The sequence below is a fragment of the Schistocerca serialis genome, chromosome 1 (genome assembly GCF_023864345.2).
Source record: "Schistocerca serialis cubense isolate TAMUIC-IGC-003099 chromosome 1, iqSchSeri2.2, whole genome shotgun sequence".
Taxonomy (NCBI): domain Eukaryota; kingdom Metazoa; phylum Arthropoda; class Insecta; order Orthoptera; family Acrididae; genus Schistocerca; species Schistocerca serialis.
Genome location: NC_064638.1, coordinates 960582297 through 960601590, shown reverse-complemented (window position 1 = coordinate 960601590; position 19294 = coordinate 960582297). Strand labels below are relative to the sequence as shown.

General features: G+C 37.5%; 1 long non-coding RNA gene across 2 annotated transcripts in view; it reads left to right on the top strand.

Moving 5' to 3' along the window:
• Positions 1-17011, top strand: part of LOC126458621 (uncharacterized) — an 82593-nt gene extending 65582 nt beyond the window's left edge. For both annotated transcript variants that reach the window (XR_007585668.1, XR_007585669.1), the window contains one exon: positions 16724-17011. This is a non-coding gene — a long non-coding RNA (uncharacterized LOC126458621). The remainder of the gene's footprint in view (positions 1-16723) is intronic.
• Positions 17012-19294: the final 2283 nt, after the last annotated feature.

Sequence of the window (19294 nt, the reverse complement as noted above, 5' to 3'; positions counted from 1 at the left end):
CCAATGAGCACCACTCCCACGAATCAAAATTCCATTACAGTCTCTTCCTGAGGCATCAAAACCTTTTCAGTTCATCACTTTAGATGTGGTCTGGCCACTTCGAGTAAGTACACAAGGAAGTAAATATATTCTATCTATCATTGATCGCTTTTCCCAATACCTTATTTTGGTACCCATCGCTGATATGTCAGCTGAAACTGGAGCAGGAACTTTTGTAGATCATCTTGTCCTTCCTCTCAGAAGCCCTGGAGCCATTATAACTGACCAAGGAACCATCTTTATGTCCACCTTATTTATCCAAGTTTGCAAATTACTGAGAATTAAAAACTGGAGAACCACTCCTTTTCACCCCCAGGTAAATGGCCGCATTGCACGTGGTCATCATACTGTGGAACGAATGCTTTCCTATTACATTAACTCAACCCACAGCAACTGGCAAAGATACATTCCCTACATGGCAAGTGCATACAACATCCGTTTCCACAAAGCCACTGAACATACCCCTTACGAGATAGTGTTTGGCCTCCCTAAGGAATCTCCCTTTGAGATCGTTAAATTACCTCTGGGAATTGATCACACAGCCATTAAGGGACTAGCTCGCTGCCTTAAGGCAATTTAGAAGAAGGTACAAGAGAACAAATGCAAGGCAACTAGGAAGCAGATAGAAAGAAGAAATAAAAATGCTATCCTCCCCCTCTACAAACCTGGTGATTTGGTTTTACTGAAAAAACCTAGTGTAAAAAAAGGAAGAGTGAAGAAACTTACCCCCCCCCCCCCCCCTCCCCCTCTGTATGATTGACCATACTTAATTATTCAGCTTACTTCCCCTGTTAGTTCAGAACTACAACTGCCTGACTACAAGGTGACTGTCCATTTTAACAGGTTAAAACCCTATTCGGGAACTATGTCCCTCCCACCACCTTCTGAGACAAGCACCGGACCTTCTGCAGGGCCTGCTCCTCCTGTGAAGTGGAGAAAGTGGAAAGTTCCCCCACCCCAGCTTGCCCCAAATACAGTCTCAGATTGAAGCATCCTTATGCTCTCAGAGCTAGGGACTAGAAAAGGAGATGCTATTTTGTGCCTAAGAAATTCCTAGTTTGATCAACAAAATGAGAAAGTAAAAAGATTCAGGCAACCACCTTATTATTCTTTTTTCTTCTTTCTCTTTGCAAGTGAACATTGTACCTCTACAAATTGTATTTTGTGCTCCCACACTATAACAACTAAAGTGTCACCCTAGCATCCCCCTCAGAAAGAGATTGTTAGAGTTTTAACTGCCCAGCCTGTTCTGCAATGCTGGCCTAGTCCTAAACTCTAGTTTTAACCTGCATTCTACATATGGTATTCTTATTTATGTTATTTACGTGTTATGACATGCCTAGTGGTCGGACAGCAGCTCTTTGTTCAGTAACAATACAGTTAATTCTAAATAAGAATATTGTATCAAGAAGTGATTGCATTATGTAATTTCCCCGTTTGAACACTGATGCTGCACATCTCTGAACATGTATGCTCTGCCTGTCAAAATCAGCTGTGGTGTCAACCAGGGAGCCACACATGTGGCTTCCATCATATAGAAGTCCAGAGACACTCATCTGACACTGTGGTACCTCCCCGCCCCTCCATCAACCTGCGCCGTCCCACTAGCCGCACCCAGCTGTCGCTGCCTGAGGCCCCCCCCCCCCCCCCCCCCTACTTTTCCTTCCTTCCCCGCTCTCCGCACACCATCTGAGTGCCTGTCTTTCACCAGTAAATTAATATACACTTACTAGAACTATCTTTACCAACAATGCAGAGCACTTTAACATAGAAGTGCACCACATTTCTATGTCATACCTATTATAAACATATTTTTCTCCACCTTTCCACCTCACTGACCAAGTAACTTCAACTCATAAATTTATTTGCATTCCTAAGCCCCTAACATGTCTGCATGCACGGAAAGTGTTAAGTGTTTAAAGGCACCCTCTCCCAACTACTGTATAAGTATTTCCTATTTGATGATATTAAGCTTTTTGCCTTATTTTCAGCTTTGTTGCAGAATTTTTGTATTATACTGTTTTTCACTTTTGGATCTCCATTGACAATGATTTTGTTTTGCCTATCGAAAGAATGCATCAAGTTTACCTTACAAAAATTCTTCTCCAATGTTACTTTTTACAATCCTACACCGTTGAATGTTTCGTTTTGTTGTCATACCTAGAATGTGGAGCCCCTCCTTGTGTTGTCCATTCCATTTGTCTTTCTTGTTCAATAGATTGTGTTACATTGATTTCTCATCTAATTTTTGCAACTAATGTTCCACTGTTCCATTACTTTGCAGATGTGCTAGGTCTACTGTTGTTTTTGGAGCATTTATTCCCTTGTTTTCTTTCAGGCTGCCTAAGATTACAAATGGTTGCGAGTTTCTAACTCTCATGTGAGCTAATCTGGCTATACCTGCATGGGAAGTTTAGAAGTAAGTGACCTCCAGATGATGGATCATGAAGGGGAAACACACCTCAATAATGAAGCGCGCCATTACAGAGGTGTCTTCCAGCACATCAACATTTAGTTTGGTGGTGCTTTGCGGTTCTGAACCTCCCCTGAAGAATAATACCAACCTACCACCCTTCATCTAGTTTAACACTTCTTAAAAACTGACTACCTACACTTTTTCCAAATTTGTAAATGGCTTCACCATTACGTGCTCATCACAACCTATTCACCCCTTCTTTACCATTTCATTGGTCAATACTATTCACTACAAACACTAAATTTGCTTTAATCTTACTAATTTTATGGACTACATCTACCACTGGTTAGTTACAACACCCACGGCATCACTCCTAGTTAGCTCAGCGTTACACGTGCCTCACAGCTGTACTGCTATCTCAGCCCCCACATGCACATGCTGTGCTGCAACCTCAGCACTTGATACCTGCTTCTGTCACCTCGGTCTGTTATTGCCTCCAGCCAGCTTCATAATGCTACCTGTTTTCCGAGTATGGAGCCTGATAAATAGTTTCACCACTCTGTAATTTATGCCTTTTGTATGCGTAGCAGTGTTGAGCAATGTCCGACCTGCTACACATTGTCAGTTGATAGCCAGTTAATAATTGGTACCAATAACCTGTATTTTTCTTTTTTCTCTCCCCTTATGGTTTTATGTTAGGTTTAAACATCTCACCATCATCTTGCTGTGCAGCAATGCCCTGCCATTTTCCGTATGTTATTTCATGTGTGTGTTTTTATAATTTATGCCATTTGTGTTGTATCTTATGTACTTGTATTTTCTATTGCTAACCCCAGTATGTAAAGGCCCACCACAGCCCTGGATTTAGGAGATATTGCACTACACCAGTTCTCCCATTTTGTAAGACTCCCCCTACAGTTGTGTTATCTGACTTTATGAGTTAGCAATTCCGGAGTCGCCAGTTCGGATTACCCCTTGACATAGTGCGCATTTGACATTTCAACTGCCACTACAATTTCAGGTATTTACTTACCACTTCTTCAGCAAATGTAATACTTCCCTTTTGCAAAATAATCACTAGCCGGAGCACACAAAATTAATTCTTACTTATAGGTAGTCAAGCTGGACTGTCTGCATCCTGTTCTACCACCTGCCACCTCGATGCCACTATTATTGTGTTAATGACTTCCTGTCTTCCAGTGCGCTAACACAATGATATAATACTTGGTGCTCACCCTAATTGCCATTGTTGTCAACCTTCCACCATTTCGGAATCACCCGTCCAATTCAGGAGTTATGTTTGAACGGTTAAATAATCTATTGTATACTCCACACCAGGTAGTAATTTCTACCAACTTGGATCTATCTGCACTTAAAAAGGAAGAATTTGCATTGCAAGATGTGGTGAACAGTTTGTTAACCTGTGAGAGGTTATTAGAACATGCCGATCAGAAAGAGGCTCTCCGCACGTTGCGTGATCTAAGACAAGTAATTACACATAGCCAGGGGCAACTGTGTAGCATATCCGATGCCGTAACTTCTGCCACACTAAGCAGGCATGGTTTAATGCTGGCAGTATAATCTTGAAAACAGTTTTTGGCACACCCAATCAATCAGATGTGGATCATTGGGATGATGCCGCACACATGGCAGATCGCAAGCACAAGGCTATAATACATCAGAACGTTTGCTTCACACAAATAGAAGATAACCTATTGGAAACCACCCACTAAGTGTGTGAAACTGCTACTGAATTAGCCCACCAGTATGAAGGAGTAAGTAATTTGATTCAGCATGATCTCACTTTGGAACTTAACAATGTAACCACCGTGCTTATGGTGATGAATACCCTGCAGTACATTTACACAATCTGCAGGCCACCCAAGTACATGTGAGCCCTCTGCACAATGTCATCCAGAATGGTCTAGGTCATTGACTAAGTCCCCATTTATTACCCACTGAACTTTTTCTACAAAACTTAACCAATATTTCATCCTGCCCCCCGATCCCTCTAGGGATGATGATGATATATCCCATGCAAGAAGCAACTCTCACATTATACTACAGTTCTACTCATGTCCAAATGACCCAAGACCACAATTACTTGAATACTAAGATCCACCTACCAGTCTCTTGTGCCAATTGTGAATGTGAAAGCTACCGTATCCACGCTTCTCCAGTGTAGTGGCCCGTTGTACAAGTTTATGTTATATGGAAAACTTGCGAAATTCTGGCTATCAGTAAGAACTATGGGACTCATTCTGTCCTGTCTGAGTGTGCTTTGCAAAGCTGCCTGCAGGGAAAGTACTACATGTGTTCAACACTCATCCTTCACAACCACAAAAAGGCATGCAAAGTCACGTTGTTTCTCTCGGAGCAAGTGACCCCCCTGTGTAGCAACCTAGTTGTACCCATAACTGAACCTCAGTTCATTGCCATAGGCAACAGGATTCTATACACCATACCCTACCCCATGACAGCCATGATCATATGTTACGAGTACCTTCAAGCAACTCAGCCCTACCGTGTTCTACTTAACAGTAGCAGTTTACTATTTAATAGCTCTCACTGCGATATCACTACCCCCACTGAGGAAGTGTTTGCACACTTATCCTTATGCCCAAAATGTGCGACTCCCTCCTCTTATGTAGTATTTACCAGAGCAACTGATGGTACTACCGTCACCTGAAAATTGGCCATCTCTCCCCAATCACTCACATTCCCAGCTGGTCCACTCTTTAACTCATCTGGTAAACAAAGAGTTAGGGCAGATTACACTAGATCATGCCACCGTGCACATCATGGATTGGCACCACCACCAGTATCTCAGTCGTATAGTTATTCCTAGTTCCGCATATACCCCTTTAGTAATTATCTTTATTGGTTTATCGCTATGGGTAACATTTAGAAAAGGACTTTTTGCACGACTTTGGTCGTCCCCAACTGCTGGCCCCAAACAGCAACCTTTTGGGGAATTCCATGCTTAAGCAAGAAATGGGAGCAAGAATGTTCCTTGCTGCCCCCATACTGTAGTAGTCAGTAACAGGTACTTGTGAGTAGAAGAGAATAGGAACTAAGTAAAATCTACCCAAAAGGGAAGGCATGACCCCCCCCCCTTTAGATGTAAGTAACAAAATATGCATGTGAAGTGCTCCACCAGTGTTAACCCCTTCCCCCACCTCCTTGTGACTTGTGCATTGCCTGCAGTGGTCAGCAACCTCCACCGCAGCCACAGCCAACAGCTGATCACCGCAACACATGCTACTACTCGTAGCATCCCACACCACCACCGCACCACCTGCTGTCTCCCAAATTTTGTCAGTCAAGCATTCATCACCTAATTATTGTCATTTTTAATACAAATATAACATGGAAACACAAATAATCAAGATGTATTGTTAAAATTATGTAAGGCCACCTATCACAGGAGCCCCTTACTATCTGTAATCTACCATCCCCCCATGTCTCACTCCTGTGGAGGGGAGAAGGGTGTACAGTGGGGGCCGATACTGAGTGGATTTATTAGTATTAAGTTTGATTTTTATTTTTTCACTTGATGTTCATCAGTGCCTTCTGCCTGGCGGTAAGTTGCAGCATCTCAGTCACACAGCACAAAACTGGATAGAACCACCATGAAACTCACATGTTGAGCCATCAGCAGCTACACTCACATGTTACTGATGAGGTAACACCACCAAAAAACACATCTTATGATCTGAAGAACCAATAGGGAGGCTTGGAGGAGGTCAAGTGGGGGTGGAACTGTGGCTAGCTGCTAGGAGTGGACACACCATTTGCTCTCTTCTGCTGGCAGCTTCCAAACCGATTAGACGCCCTCCTCACCTGCTCTCTTCGGCAGCTGCCCATTCAGTCTCGGTGGATTCTCCAGGCCTGCCTTTCTTTACGGCATCTTCACATCAACAGGTGCCTACTGCCTCCCCCCCCCCCCTGTCAATCCTGATGCATTAACAGTATGAATATATCTTTACTGATGTACTTTGGAACTGTTAACTGGGTGCAGTTGTCTTGCATGTGTGTGGTGGGAACAAAGGTAGGAGAGATGTAAAAGTTTTTTGGATTTGTGTAAAAATGGAAAGTATTTCACTGAGTGAACATTGTAAATTTATGGCAACAAGACATCTAGAACTATTAAATATGAAAATTATGTATGAATCAGTTTTGTCATCTACATTGTTTTATGAATCAGTTTTGTCATCTACATTATTCTACAAACACGTCAACCAATAGGTCTTCCCAAACCTACAAGAGAATCTGGCTTTCAGATAGAAGAAGTTTAAGCAGCAGATTTGTAGAGATCCTCAAGAAATTGGATGAGTATTTTGCTTTAAAACTACCACTAGATCCAGCGAACAATATTTTTAACTCCACGAACATTAAGGAACAGTCATCCACTGTGTGTAACAAAGTAGATTGTTAAAGTGGTGGCATTGTGACCAGGATACTTGTAAATTTGTATTTTTGACATTGTTTATGTTTCAGGTGATCAAAAAGCATAAAATCATGTTGCAAAGTGAAATGATTTTTAAACCAAATATAATTTGACATAGTACATGTGGAGAAGTTTTGGAATAATGCAATACTATGGATGTACATGGTTGTAAAAGGCTGCAGCATTATTGCCAAAGTCGACACCTCCTACCCAATCCAGGACAATAATAAACTAAGTACCAATTAAAATATTTTTGTATTTTCTCAGTGCAGTGTTGTGTGAACTTTTAGACCAGTTTTTTTCTGTATTGTTAATTTACAAACAAATTTACAAAAAAATAGATTGTGATCAGAACAATGAAATAATTATCCCAAACCTACCAGCTTCAACTAGTGACTTTAAACAGGACAAAGCCAATAAAGATATTTTTCAGAATGCATTAGACAACAGTCAACCAAAATAGTTAAATGAAAACAGTGCAGATTCAGGATTTTTAGACAGTAGCATGTTTGATTCGTGTCCAGATCATGAGAAACAAGTACAGTCAAACGTAAGTAAAATAATGCTGCGTGGAAATGTCAAACAGCTAAATTTACAAGATACGTTTACTGCATTAATGTCATCAATGAAATAAAATAATGAAAAAATGGCAAAAAATGTCATGAATGGAAAAAAATACTGACAATTTGAAAACAAAAGAATAGTCAGCAATGAAAAACAAAATAGCAAAAAACAATGGAATCTCATTAAAGTAGAGCTTAATGCACAAATTTCAGATATTGAAAAAGACTTAGTTGGTGTGTTTTCTCAAGTGAAAGCTACAGATGACTGTGTGAACAAAGTAGAGGGGAGGGTATAGGCTTCAGAATCCAAAATACAGTCATTAGAGACAAAAGTAGGGGAAGTGGACAAAGATCTCAGATCTGAGATAGGTGCTGTCGAAGACAGATGTAAAGATGCTGTTGGAGACACTAGTAAACAAGCTATAACATTTATAAATAAATTAAGTGAAAAAATATGTGTTGGCTCAGATGTAGATGACAAAGTTCAGAAGATAACTGAGAAACAGACTCAAATGAGTCAGATTTACATAGTGATTGTCACTATTATAAAAAAAACATGTACAACAGATACAAGATGGTGCTTATCTAAAAGCATTCTGTAATGTAGGACATCCAAGATTTCTGAGTATGCCACTGTAGTGCTTCCCCAGTGATAAATTATTTTTCATCCAGTTGATTTTATACAACACTGTTGTGGTAGTTTTCTCCCTGACATGAGTGATGAAGTTTTGTTGTGATGATAATGATGGAGAATTTTCAGAATTAATGGAACTTGATGGTACAAAGAGGGTTTTTTCAGAACATTTAAATTACCTACAAACTTAAGTATTACAATTGCTCAGTCATGCTCAAATCTTAAGTGATGCTACCAGGAGAAGATTACATCTAAGATATTTAATGCCGTGCACTAATTGTTCAAAGTGTTTGTACAATGTAACAAGGGAAATTACCCCTACCTAGTGAAGCGTATTTGAAAGTAATGAAATGATTTTAGAGAGTGTTACCTTTCTGACCCTTAAGTTGATTAATATGATTGTATACAGTAATGAGTCATGTAAGCAATGCAATGATTACATACAGTAAAGTAATAAAATATGCAAATAGTGTAATGTCTGTTTCAATCGTTAGAGGAAAAGTTATACCAGTTGTGAGGCCTGCTGCTATGTGGTGTTATTTTGTGGTTGATTTATTGTGTAAGATGAAGTAGGTGATTTTTCTTAGGTGATTACTATTATGGAGGTTTTAGAGGAGTAATGGGGTGGTATTATGAGGATATGAGGAGAAGTTATTATATTGGTGCAATGAGGAGATGTTTGATGTCTTTAATGAAGTATTGATGTATTACTGATCTAATGCAGAGAATGATGTTAGGTAGGGACTGATTAGGGAACTGGTCATTCTTTACTTTGGAGAAAGTTTATGAAAGACATACACAGTCAGCAAGGTTTGTAATGCAATTTGTTTTTTAATTTGAAGTAACAGATGCAAGTAAATACTCAGTCACATTTATGCAGAAATGTTGATTCTATGTGAAGTGTGACATCTTTTGTAATTAGGTAACATGTCAGTAATCTGAACATCAAAAAAGTGATAAAGAATCTTGTAGGTAATTAATGTAAAGAACATGACACTTGAAAATAGGAAGTAAACAGGAAAATTTTTTGAGTGAATTAACAACTATACCTACACACCACTGAATACCTGTACACTGTTGAAAGGTAATGAGAAGTGAAAACTGTTTGTTTGTGAACTTATTGAAACATATAATGGGGGGTCATTCTTGAATGATACTAACAGGTACAAGAACATTTTGCCACCCCATAAATACCATACAACATTTTATCATTTCTGTAAATACATTGAAAATACTGCCTGATAATTTGTAACATATGTATACTATTCTTTGTGTTTGAACTACTTGCAAACAGTGCAGAATGCACCATGCAATGTTATGTAGATATCTATGACACAGAGCTCTGAAATGAATAAATCTTATCTTCATGCGAATACTATATGAGGAGAGCTATTGAAATCTGTGGGCAATTGTTTCCCAAAATTTGATGCATAATATCAACTATGTACAGTCTGTAATTTTGTGTATTATCTAAGTGGACATTTTCGAATTCTATCCTACTTTGAGTGAATTTTCGACCAGAAATAATATGTAAATTTCAGACATTCCCATGATCGGGAGGGGACATTTCCGTTTTTGTGCTTTAAGTCTTATTTACACAAAATGTTCTATGGACATTTACCATAGTGGTTATAAAAAAAGTTATTTCATTGCTGTTGTATAGTATCCTCAGCCATGAGTTGAACCAAATCAATAGTGAACTTGGTTGTGTGTTTGTTTAAACACATTAATTGGTGACCCCAATTGGACTTGAACTTAAATTGTCATAAAGAACTGTTAGTTATGTGATAGATTTTACCATACAGTATCCTCAATTTAATCTGTGCCATGTTAGTACACTGGGCTTATATCTGGACTACTACACACATAATCTAGTACCCTGCAACTGAGTAGTAATTATATAGCACACAGAACTTTATCAAATGCCTTGTTGTTTTTGTAGTGTCTATGCTGCACACAGTATTGCATGAACTACTGACAGTATAAAATGGTATTGTAAGCCATGGTAGTGCCAAAAAGGCACAGAGGACTTGCTTCTGAGACATCATATCGCATTTTTTGGTAGTGAAATTGGTATCGTAATCTACAACATTGAAAGTGGTATCGTATTTTACAGTTATGATGAAAATAACAGAAAAGACTGTTTTCAAAATACTATTAACTTTTCCAAAATTGTGTAACTTTAGAAAGTCAAGTGTATAAGAGAGCAAATCATTTATCCTATTATTTTCTGCATCCAAGTTAAAATTTACTGACTACTAAGTGTTATTTTTAGTCTAGTTATCCCTAATGCATTAATATTTGCTTTAGAATTTTGTCTTAGTATAAGTATTTTTAATATTATTAATTAGTACTTGTACAAAATTCAACAGCATAATTACATCTTACAAAATCTAAAATATTTTTTGTGAAAAGTAACCCTTTTCAATTTTTTTAGAGATGAGTTAGTTCTGATTTTTCCAATTATTTTTTTCGCTTAACTTCAAATCAGTGAAGACATCGTTTTGACATTTCTCCCTTTTAAAAAAAAAAAAAAAAAAAAAAAAAAAAAAAAAAAAAAAAAAAAAAAAAAAAAAATCAGATTCTGAGAGCCTTTATTTGTCTTGCCATTTTCTCACGAAATATTTCATAAATGTGATTACGGGGCGTTGGATTCTGAAGCTGATACACTGCAAAATGTTCTAGGGAATAGCTTGGGAGCTGTACCCTCTCCTAAAAAAAAAGAAAAAATTAAATCATCAAGACCATCAGCAGTCTGAAGAACCATAGGACACGACCCTCCAATTCAGTACCAAACGCACACATGATGCCTCTTTTTACCAGCCTTCAACTATTCAGACCACAGAAACCTATGATTTTGCAAACACTTATGTTGCTGTATGTTCTACTTTTCAAATTTATAAGCACCATGCGTGCCTGAGAGACTTTCCCTCACTGTGGAATGTGAGCGAAATTCGGCAGGGGGGGGAGTGTAATGTGCAATAAGACATTTGGACTATTATCATTCAAAATTTTTGATCTTGTGCTTTTTTCAATCTTATTTGAAATGTTTTAAGCTCTGACTGTGTAATATGTCATACTAACATAGTTAACCCCAGTGATTAAGAAACAAATTTCATAAAATTACTGTGCTACAAAAAGTTATATATTTTTGTTAATGTGATACCATAATTGTTGTATTGTACTGCTGAGTGAATTTCATTTATTGTAAGTTATTTTCAATTTAATGTTCTATGGTCTACGTTTTGATCTTAGTGTGAATGTATCTTTACTGATGTACTTCGGAAATGTTAATGGGGTGTGGTTGGCTTCCACGTGTGTGGCGGGAATCAAGGGAAGAGAGATGTAAAAGTTTTCTGGAGTTGTGTAAAAATGGAAAGTATTTCACTGAGTGAACATTGTAAATTTATAGCAGCAAAGCATCTAGAACTATTAAATATGAAAATTACGTATGGATCAGTTTTGTTGTCAACGTTAGTCTACAAACATGTCAACCCATAGGGCTTCCAGACCTTCAAGATAATCTGGCTTCCAGACAGAAGTAGTTCAAGCAATGGATTTATAGAGATCCTCAAGAAACTAGATGAGTATTTTTTCCTTAAAACTACCACTAGATCCGGCCAACAATATTTAATTACTCCATGAACCATTATTACAATTATAGGTAATTCATTGTGTCTAACAAAAGAGGTCATTAAAGTCATCACATCTGCAGCATGAAGACAACTAGCTTATCTCCTATATTGACCAAAAATGGTTGCCTCCTGTATCGCTCTACAACAAATAAGTGATGGATGCTTTTGGGAGAACCAGTTACATTCATCACTGACTTCCCACTGCATTTCCCATCTCGTACAGGGGTTTGCATTTTTGTGCTTCTGAATTGAACCTCAAATGGTTACCAACTAACTGGTGATGGTGGTTGATTGTGTCTACTCACTGAGCAGTGGTGTTGTGTATGTTGCAAAGCAGCAACTTGCACCATAAGTTCAGAGATTTGTACTTGCATATATATGACAGCTCCATTGCAGGAGTGCTGTCATCTGTGGATCTACAGCTTCAATGCTTGTGGTAAGATACATCTTTGAAATATGGTCCACATTCTGAGCTATTGTGCCTAAACCACCAGTGTACACTGTTAACATTTTCTGTGGTAGGCACAACACACAGATGTTATGTAGCATATCATCAATCATGGCATCGCTCACAAACATCCACAGACAATTAAGCAGCTATGAGGGTATGCCATCTCCCAGCTCCTCAGTGTGCAACCATTACTCAAGGCTTTTCCCCTCAGACTGCAACAGGCATTCTTTATCATCACAAACTGATCTGTGCAACCAAAATGTCTTTCACTGATGAAGCAATGGCCCGTTCAGTGCTCTGATGATGTAGCTAGAGTTAGCTTCATCTGGCGTCACCTGTACCAACACAAACTGACTCTTTAATTACATGAACCATAAAACAGAACTTTACTGCCATAATGGTGAGAGTTTAATTGAGACTCTGCTGAATATGGTGCCTATAGGTGCCTTGATCGTAGGTGATGTGTCCATCACAGGGATATGACAACAGAACACATAAGAAATGTGAAACATGACATGGCGTGCTGCATTTGTTTCAAGTACATCAGACAGTTGAACCAGTGTAGCACATTTGCTTCTGATCACATTACATTATTCTGATCACATTGGGATCAACAATGAAAATGGTGCGTATTTGCACTGTCCTAGGACAGTAGTACTGATAAAGTGACATAACCACATAGCATACAATATTTATTGTTTAAGACCAAGGAATGACAATGTACTACAAACCCAAAGAATAAACTTGTATTGCTGAACCAATCACTGAACGAAAATACTTTGAACACTGTGAGCTGTCACTGAAATGATCACTCAAACACCCTTGCACTACAAAATATTACATTACTTACAACAATTTTAATAAGACTGAAAAGATATTAAGTTCATCTTAAAGCACATATAATTTCACAGTAAAATTAATCCATAAAAAGTATTTGACTTTGTGTACTAGGAACAATGTTGCTCACTTCCAGTTCAGAGCTAAAGACTTTCTACAGAACAGAATGGAATTTATAGGCTTTCCTGCATCTTGTGTAGCAAATTATACATAGGGCAATCAGGTGAAGCTATAACTACTAGACTAACTGAACATGAAAGGAGCTGGAGACTGACAAAAAAAGATTCTGCCTTTGCTGAATATACTGTGAATGAATGTTGTTCTTACATTATTAAGCGCAATCCTCTCCATACAGGTAGTAGAGATTTATTGGTTCATAACTTCTCTGTGTATGTCAATATCCTATGTGTTTGTATAGATAGATAGTCATAAAATGGTCACCTTGTAATGTAACAGAACAGCACATCGCTACATAAAATCTGTAACACCTGACTCTCCTGGGATACCCAATACTAATGCGTGATTTGTGTGTAATATTGATATATGTAATGAGAACATATTGTAATAGTACCGTGACGTTAATTCATGTTTGTTTGCACACTTTGAATGTCTTTATTATAATTCTTAACTAAAATGTCATGAGATATAGTTTTGTCCAAAAGTTGTTGTTGTTGTGGTCTTCAGTCTTGAGACTGGTTTGATGCAGCTCTCTCTCCATGCTACTCTATCCTGTGCAAGCTTCGTCATCTCCCAGTACCTACTGCAGCCTACATCCTCCTGAATCTGCTTAGTGTATTGATCTCTTGGTCTCCCTCTATGATTTTTACCCTCCACATTGCCCTCCAATACTAAATTGGTGATCCCTTGATGTCTCAGAATTTATCCTACCAACCAATCCCTTCTTCTAGTCAAGTTGTGCAACAAGCTCCTCTTCTCCCCAGTTCTATTCAATACCTCCTCATTAGTTATGTGATCTACCCATCTAATCTTCAGCATTCTTCTGTAGCACCACATTTTGAAAGCTTCTATTCTCTTCTTGTCTAAACTATTTATCGTCCATGTTTCACTTCCATACATGGCTACAATCCATACAAATACTTTTAGAAATGACTTCCTGACATTTACATCTACACTCGATGTTAACAAATTTTTCTTCTTCAGAAACGCTTTCCTTGCCATTGCCATTCTACATTTTATATCCTGTCTACTTTGACCATCATCAGTTATTTTGCTCACCAAATAGCCAAACTCCTTTACTACTTTAAGTGTCTCATTTCCTAATCTAATTCCCTCAGCATCACCCGATATAATTTGTTTTACTTTTGTTGATGTTCATCTTATACCCTCCTTTCAAGACACTGTCCATTGCGTTCAGCTGCTCTTCCAAGTCTTTTGCTGTCTCTGACAGAACTACAATGACATTGGGGAACCTCAAAGTTTTTATTTCTTCTCCATGGATTTTAATTCCTAATCCAAACTTTTCTTTTGTTTCCTTTATTGCTTGCTCAATATACAGATTGAATAACATCGGGGATAGGCTACAACCCTGTCTCACTCCCTTCCCAACCACTGCTTCCCTTACATACCCGTCAACTCTTATAACTGCCATCTGCTTTCTGTACCAATTGTAAATAGCCTTTTGCTCCCTGTATTTTACCCCTGCTACCTTCAGAATTTGAAAGAGAGTATACCAATCAACATTGTCAAAAGCTGTCTCTAAGTCTACAAATGCTAGAAACATAGGTTTGCCTTTCCTTACTCTTTCTTCTAAGATACGTCGTAGGATCAGTATTGCATCATGTGTTCCAACATTTCTACGGAATCCAAACTGATCTTCCCCAAGGTCAGCTTCTATCAGTTTCTCCATTCATCTGCAAAGAATTCGCGTTAGTATTTTTCAGGTGTGACTTATTAAGCTGATAGTTCAGTAATTTTCACATCTGTCAACATCTGTTTTCTTTGGGACTGGAATTATTATATTCTTCTTGAAGTCTGAGGGTATTTCGACTGTCTCATACATCTTGCTCACCAGATGGTAGAGTTTTGTCAGGGCTGGCTCTCCCAAGGCTGTCAGCAGTTCTAATGGAATGTTGTCTACTCCGGGAGCCTTGTTTCGACTCAGGTCATTCAGTGCTCTGTCAAACTCTTCATGCAGTATCATATCTCCCATTTTATCTTCATCTACATCCTCTTCCATTTCCATAATATTGTCCTCAAGTACATCGCCCTTGTATAGACCCTCTATATACTCCTTCCACCTTTCTGCTTTCCCTTCTTTGCTTAGAATTGGGTTTCCATCTGACCTCTTGATATTCATTTGCACTTTCTGTTGATCTCATTTTTGAGACATTTGTATTCCTTTTTACTTTCTTCATTTACTGAATTTTTATATTTTCCTCTTTCACCAATTAAATTCAATATATCTTCTGTTACTCAAGAATTCTAATAGGCCTCATCTTTTTCCTACTTGATCGTCTGCTGCCTTCACTATTTCATCTCTCAAAGCTACCTATTCTTCTTCTACTGCATTTCTTTCCCCCATTCTTGTCAATTGTACCTTAATGCTCTCCATGAAACTCTCTACAACCTCTGGTTCTGTTAGTTATCCAGGTCCCATCTCCTTAAATTCCCACTTTTTTCTAATTTCTTCAGTTTTAATATACAGTTCATAACCAATATATTGTGGACAGAGTCCTCAACTGCCCCTGGAAATGTCTTACAATTTAAAATATGGTTCCTAAATCTCTGTCTTATCATTATATATTCTGTCTGAAACCTTCCAGTATCTCCAGGCCTCTTCCATGTATACAACCTTCTTTTATGATTCTTGAAACAAGTGTTAGCTATGATTAAGTTATGCTCTTTGCAGAATTCTACCAGACAGCTTCCTCTTTCATTCCGTACCCCCATTCCATATTCACTTACTACGTTTCCTTGTCTTCCTTTTCCTACTATCGAATTCCAGTCATCCTTGACTATTAAATTTTCATCTCCCTTTACTTTCTGAATAATTTCTTTTATCTCATCATACATTTCATCAATCTCTTCATTATCTGCGGAGCTAGTTGGCATACAAACTTGTACTACAGTGGTAGGTGTGGGCTTTATGTCTATCTTGGCCACAATAATGCATTCACTATGCTGTTTGTAGTAGCTTACCCATACTCCTATTTTTTTTATTCATTATTAAACCTACTCCTGTATTACCCCTGTTTGATTTAGTATTTATAACCCTGCATTCACCTGACCAAAAGTCTTTTTCCTCTTGCCACTAAACTTCACTAATTCCCACTATATCTAGCTTTAACCTATCCATTTCCCTTTTTAAATTTTCTAACCTACCTGCCCGATTAAGGGATCTGACATTCCACACTTCAATCCGTAGAACACCAGTATTCTTTCTCCTGATAACGACGTCCTCTTGAGTAGTCCCTGCCCGGAGATCCATCATCATTTAATCATACAGTAAAGCTGCATGCCCTTGGGAAAAATTACGGCTGTAGTTTCCCCTTGCTTTCAGGTGTTCGCAATACCAGAACAGCAAGGCCATTTTGGTTAGTGTTACAAGGCCAGATCAGTCAATCATCCAGACTGTTGCCTCTGCAATTTTGTAACAGGTACACAGCAGTCTTGTATTAACATATCTGTCATATCTGTGATGTAATAAAAGTGTTATAAAACAGATTTAAATGTTTCAGCTACATCATTTAGTAGAAGAAGATTAACTAACACATAAGTTGCCTGACCATATGGAAACATCAGGATCTAATTTTCACCTGGGGCAAGCTGCAGGAAACAGACTCCAAATCTTCAACATCAGGATGTAAAGATACATCCTCCTCTAGACTTACTTTTCCTCAACAGTCGTAGTGGACACCAGTAATATTTTTCGAATTTGGTACAAGTCAATATTATCTCAGCTGTTTTTCTGAAACATTTCATATACTTTTATACACACTATGTTACATTTCAATGTAAAATTTATGAAAAGCCATTAGTTTATTTTCATTGTTACAATTTATGTGTAGTAGATCTGAACGTACAGTTAAAACTGTTTTTTCTTCTTCTATTTTTTTAGAATCATTTCAAATTAAGAAGTATTTGGCACATTTAAAATTTCTATTATTAATTATGTAATCTAGTACTGTTTATTATGTTTATTTTTGGATACATTTAGGAAAGAATGATAGAGCTAATAGAAATTCATTTGTCAAGAAAAATTATAAACCCTTTGGAACATTGTTATTTTCACTGAGTAAGACAGTAGTGAGCATGCCTCTTATGTGATTGGATGTATTATTGTATTTTGGGCCAGAAAGTAATTTTGACTTTGTTAATTTGAAAATTCAAAAGAAAGTGTGATATAGTAAAATGTGACACAATAAATTAACACAAAAACAAAAATTCTGCGATGACATTCTTCAAAATTATGTAGATCAATTGAACCATGGGAACATATTGTAAACCTCATTCCTCTCATATCTTCAGAAAAGACATTACTATAGTGGACAGTAGCAACAACAAAGATGGGAGGTGGGGTGGATTACAAATGTGGGTGTCATTGGTGATTAGTTGACTAATAATGAAGTTTGGTCTGTTGCAGAGAAGAAAGTGCATTATTTCCTTTACAGTTTATGTATGAATAAATTTTTGAGCACATGAAGCAAAAGCCAGAGGCTGCACAACAAAGCAAATCATACCAACAGTGACAATATACTACTAATAACGATGGACCAGATCAAACGAAAGTGAAGAGGAATTCACAACTACAACCAGGGATATCAAAAAGGAAAGATAAGTACAAACTATTTGTAGAGTTAATTTGGTTATGGACTTATGCAATTGTTAACAAATTGAATAAAGATGAGGGTAGGACTGAGATAGAAATGAAGGCTGTAGGTTTCAATCAGGACATGTCTGAGCTGAGTGAAATTGTTGTCACTAAAGAAACAGTAAAAACTGATGTTTCACAGCTAATTTCGGAAAAAAATACAGGAAATGAAGTCAGATAACATTAGCAAATTGGACAAGATCTGATGGATCAACCTAGTAATTAAGTTTCAGAGCTAAAAAATGGGTTGTTATTGGAGTTAAAAAGTGTGAATGGAAAAATTAATGTTTTAGAAAATAAATTTATTATTTTGGAAAACGAGTTTGTAGCTGAGTGAGCAAAACAGCCAAAGAGTGTTGATGACATCAGAGTTGAACAGAATGTCGTAGTGGGAAAAACTCAACAAACAAATGTCAGTTCAAACAAAAATATTTTAAATGTGGAAAACAATACGAAAACGAATGTAACTGTTTTATAACGAAAAATTTCAGCAATTTAGGAAATTTGTCTGAACCAAAGTCTGTGTACAAACAATGGTACTGCATGGTCCAACACTACTATCAAAAGGTTTCCATCAGATAATTTACATCCAGTGGATTTTCTGCACCACTGCAGAGGTGGTTTTGTGTCAGGCATGAATGACAATCAGAAACTTTAATTTGTTAAATGATGTCATGAAGGTGAAGCTTTTTCTTGGGTAAATTTAAATTTAAGTCAGTGGGAAACATATCAGACTTTCATGAAAAGTTTTTTAAAAATTTGGTTCAGAATCTATACAGTTCAGAATCAAAAGTGAATTTTTGATTAGTTCTAATTATAGAAATAGGGATAGCACTTTGATAGAGTTTTGTAAGAACCAACTTAAAAGTTAGCACATCTTGACAAACCATTTGACGAAATGACCTGGATTGATGCACTTAAAAGGAGATTACCAGAAAGATTCCAGAGTGGTTTAGTACATGGACCTGATGATTGTCTTGAGAAATTTTTACAATATGTTGACAGGCTGGATAGGGCAGCATAAAGAGGTATGTAGCATAATAATCAGAATGATAGAAGTCACAATGAGAATAATTACAGAAACAAAGATAACAGTAACTTCTATCAGGATCAAAGTGTCAATAGAGAGAGAAATTCTCAAAATCATGAGGGTAGGAAAAATGGGGATATCCGTAGGCATTTTAATAGAGAAACAATCGTAGAAGTAACTACTCAGGAAACAGCAGTTCCCCTCAATGGAGGTCTATAGTTTTGGGGTGAGGAACTTTTACAAGCATAGGACCCTGCAAGTCACACTTGACATTAGACAATAATAACAGTGTCAGCTATATTTTGATCAAAAGTTTTGGAATATCATTTTAATTATGGTAGTGTAGTTGCTAATCTCAAACCAGAATGTGAGAGTTGTGAGAATTTTGGTGTAACATGTGCTAATGAT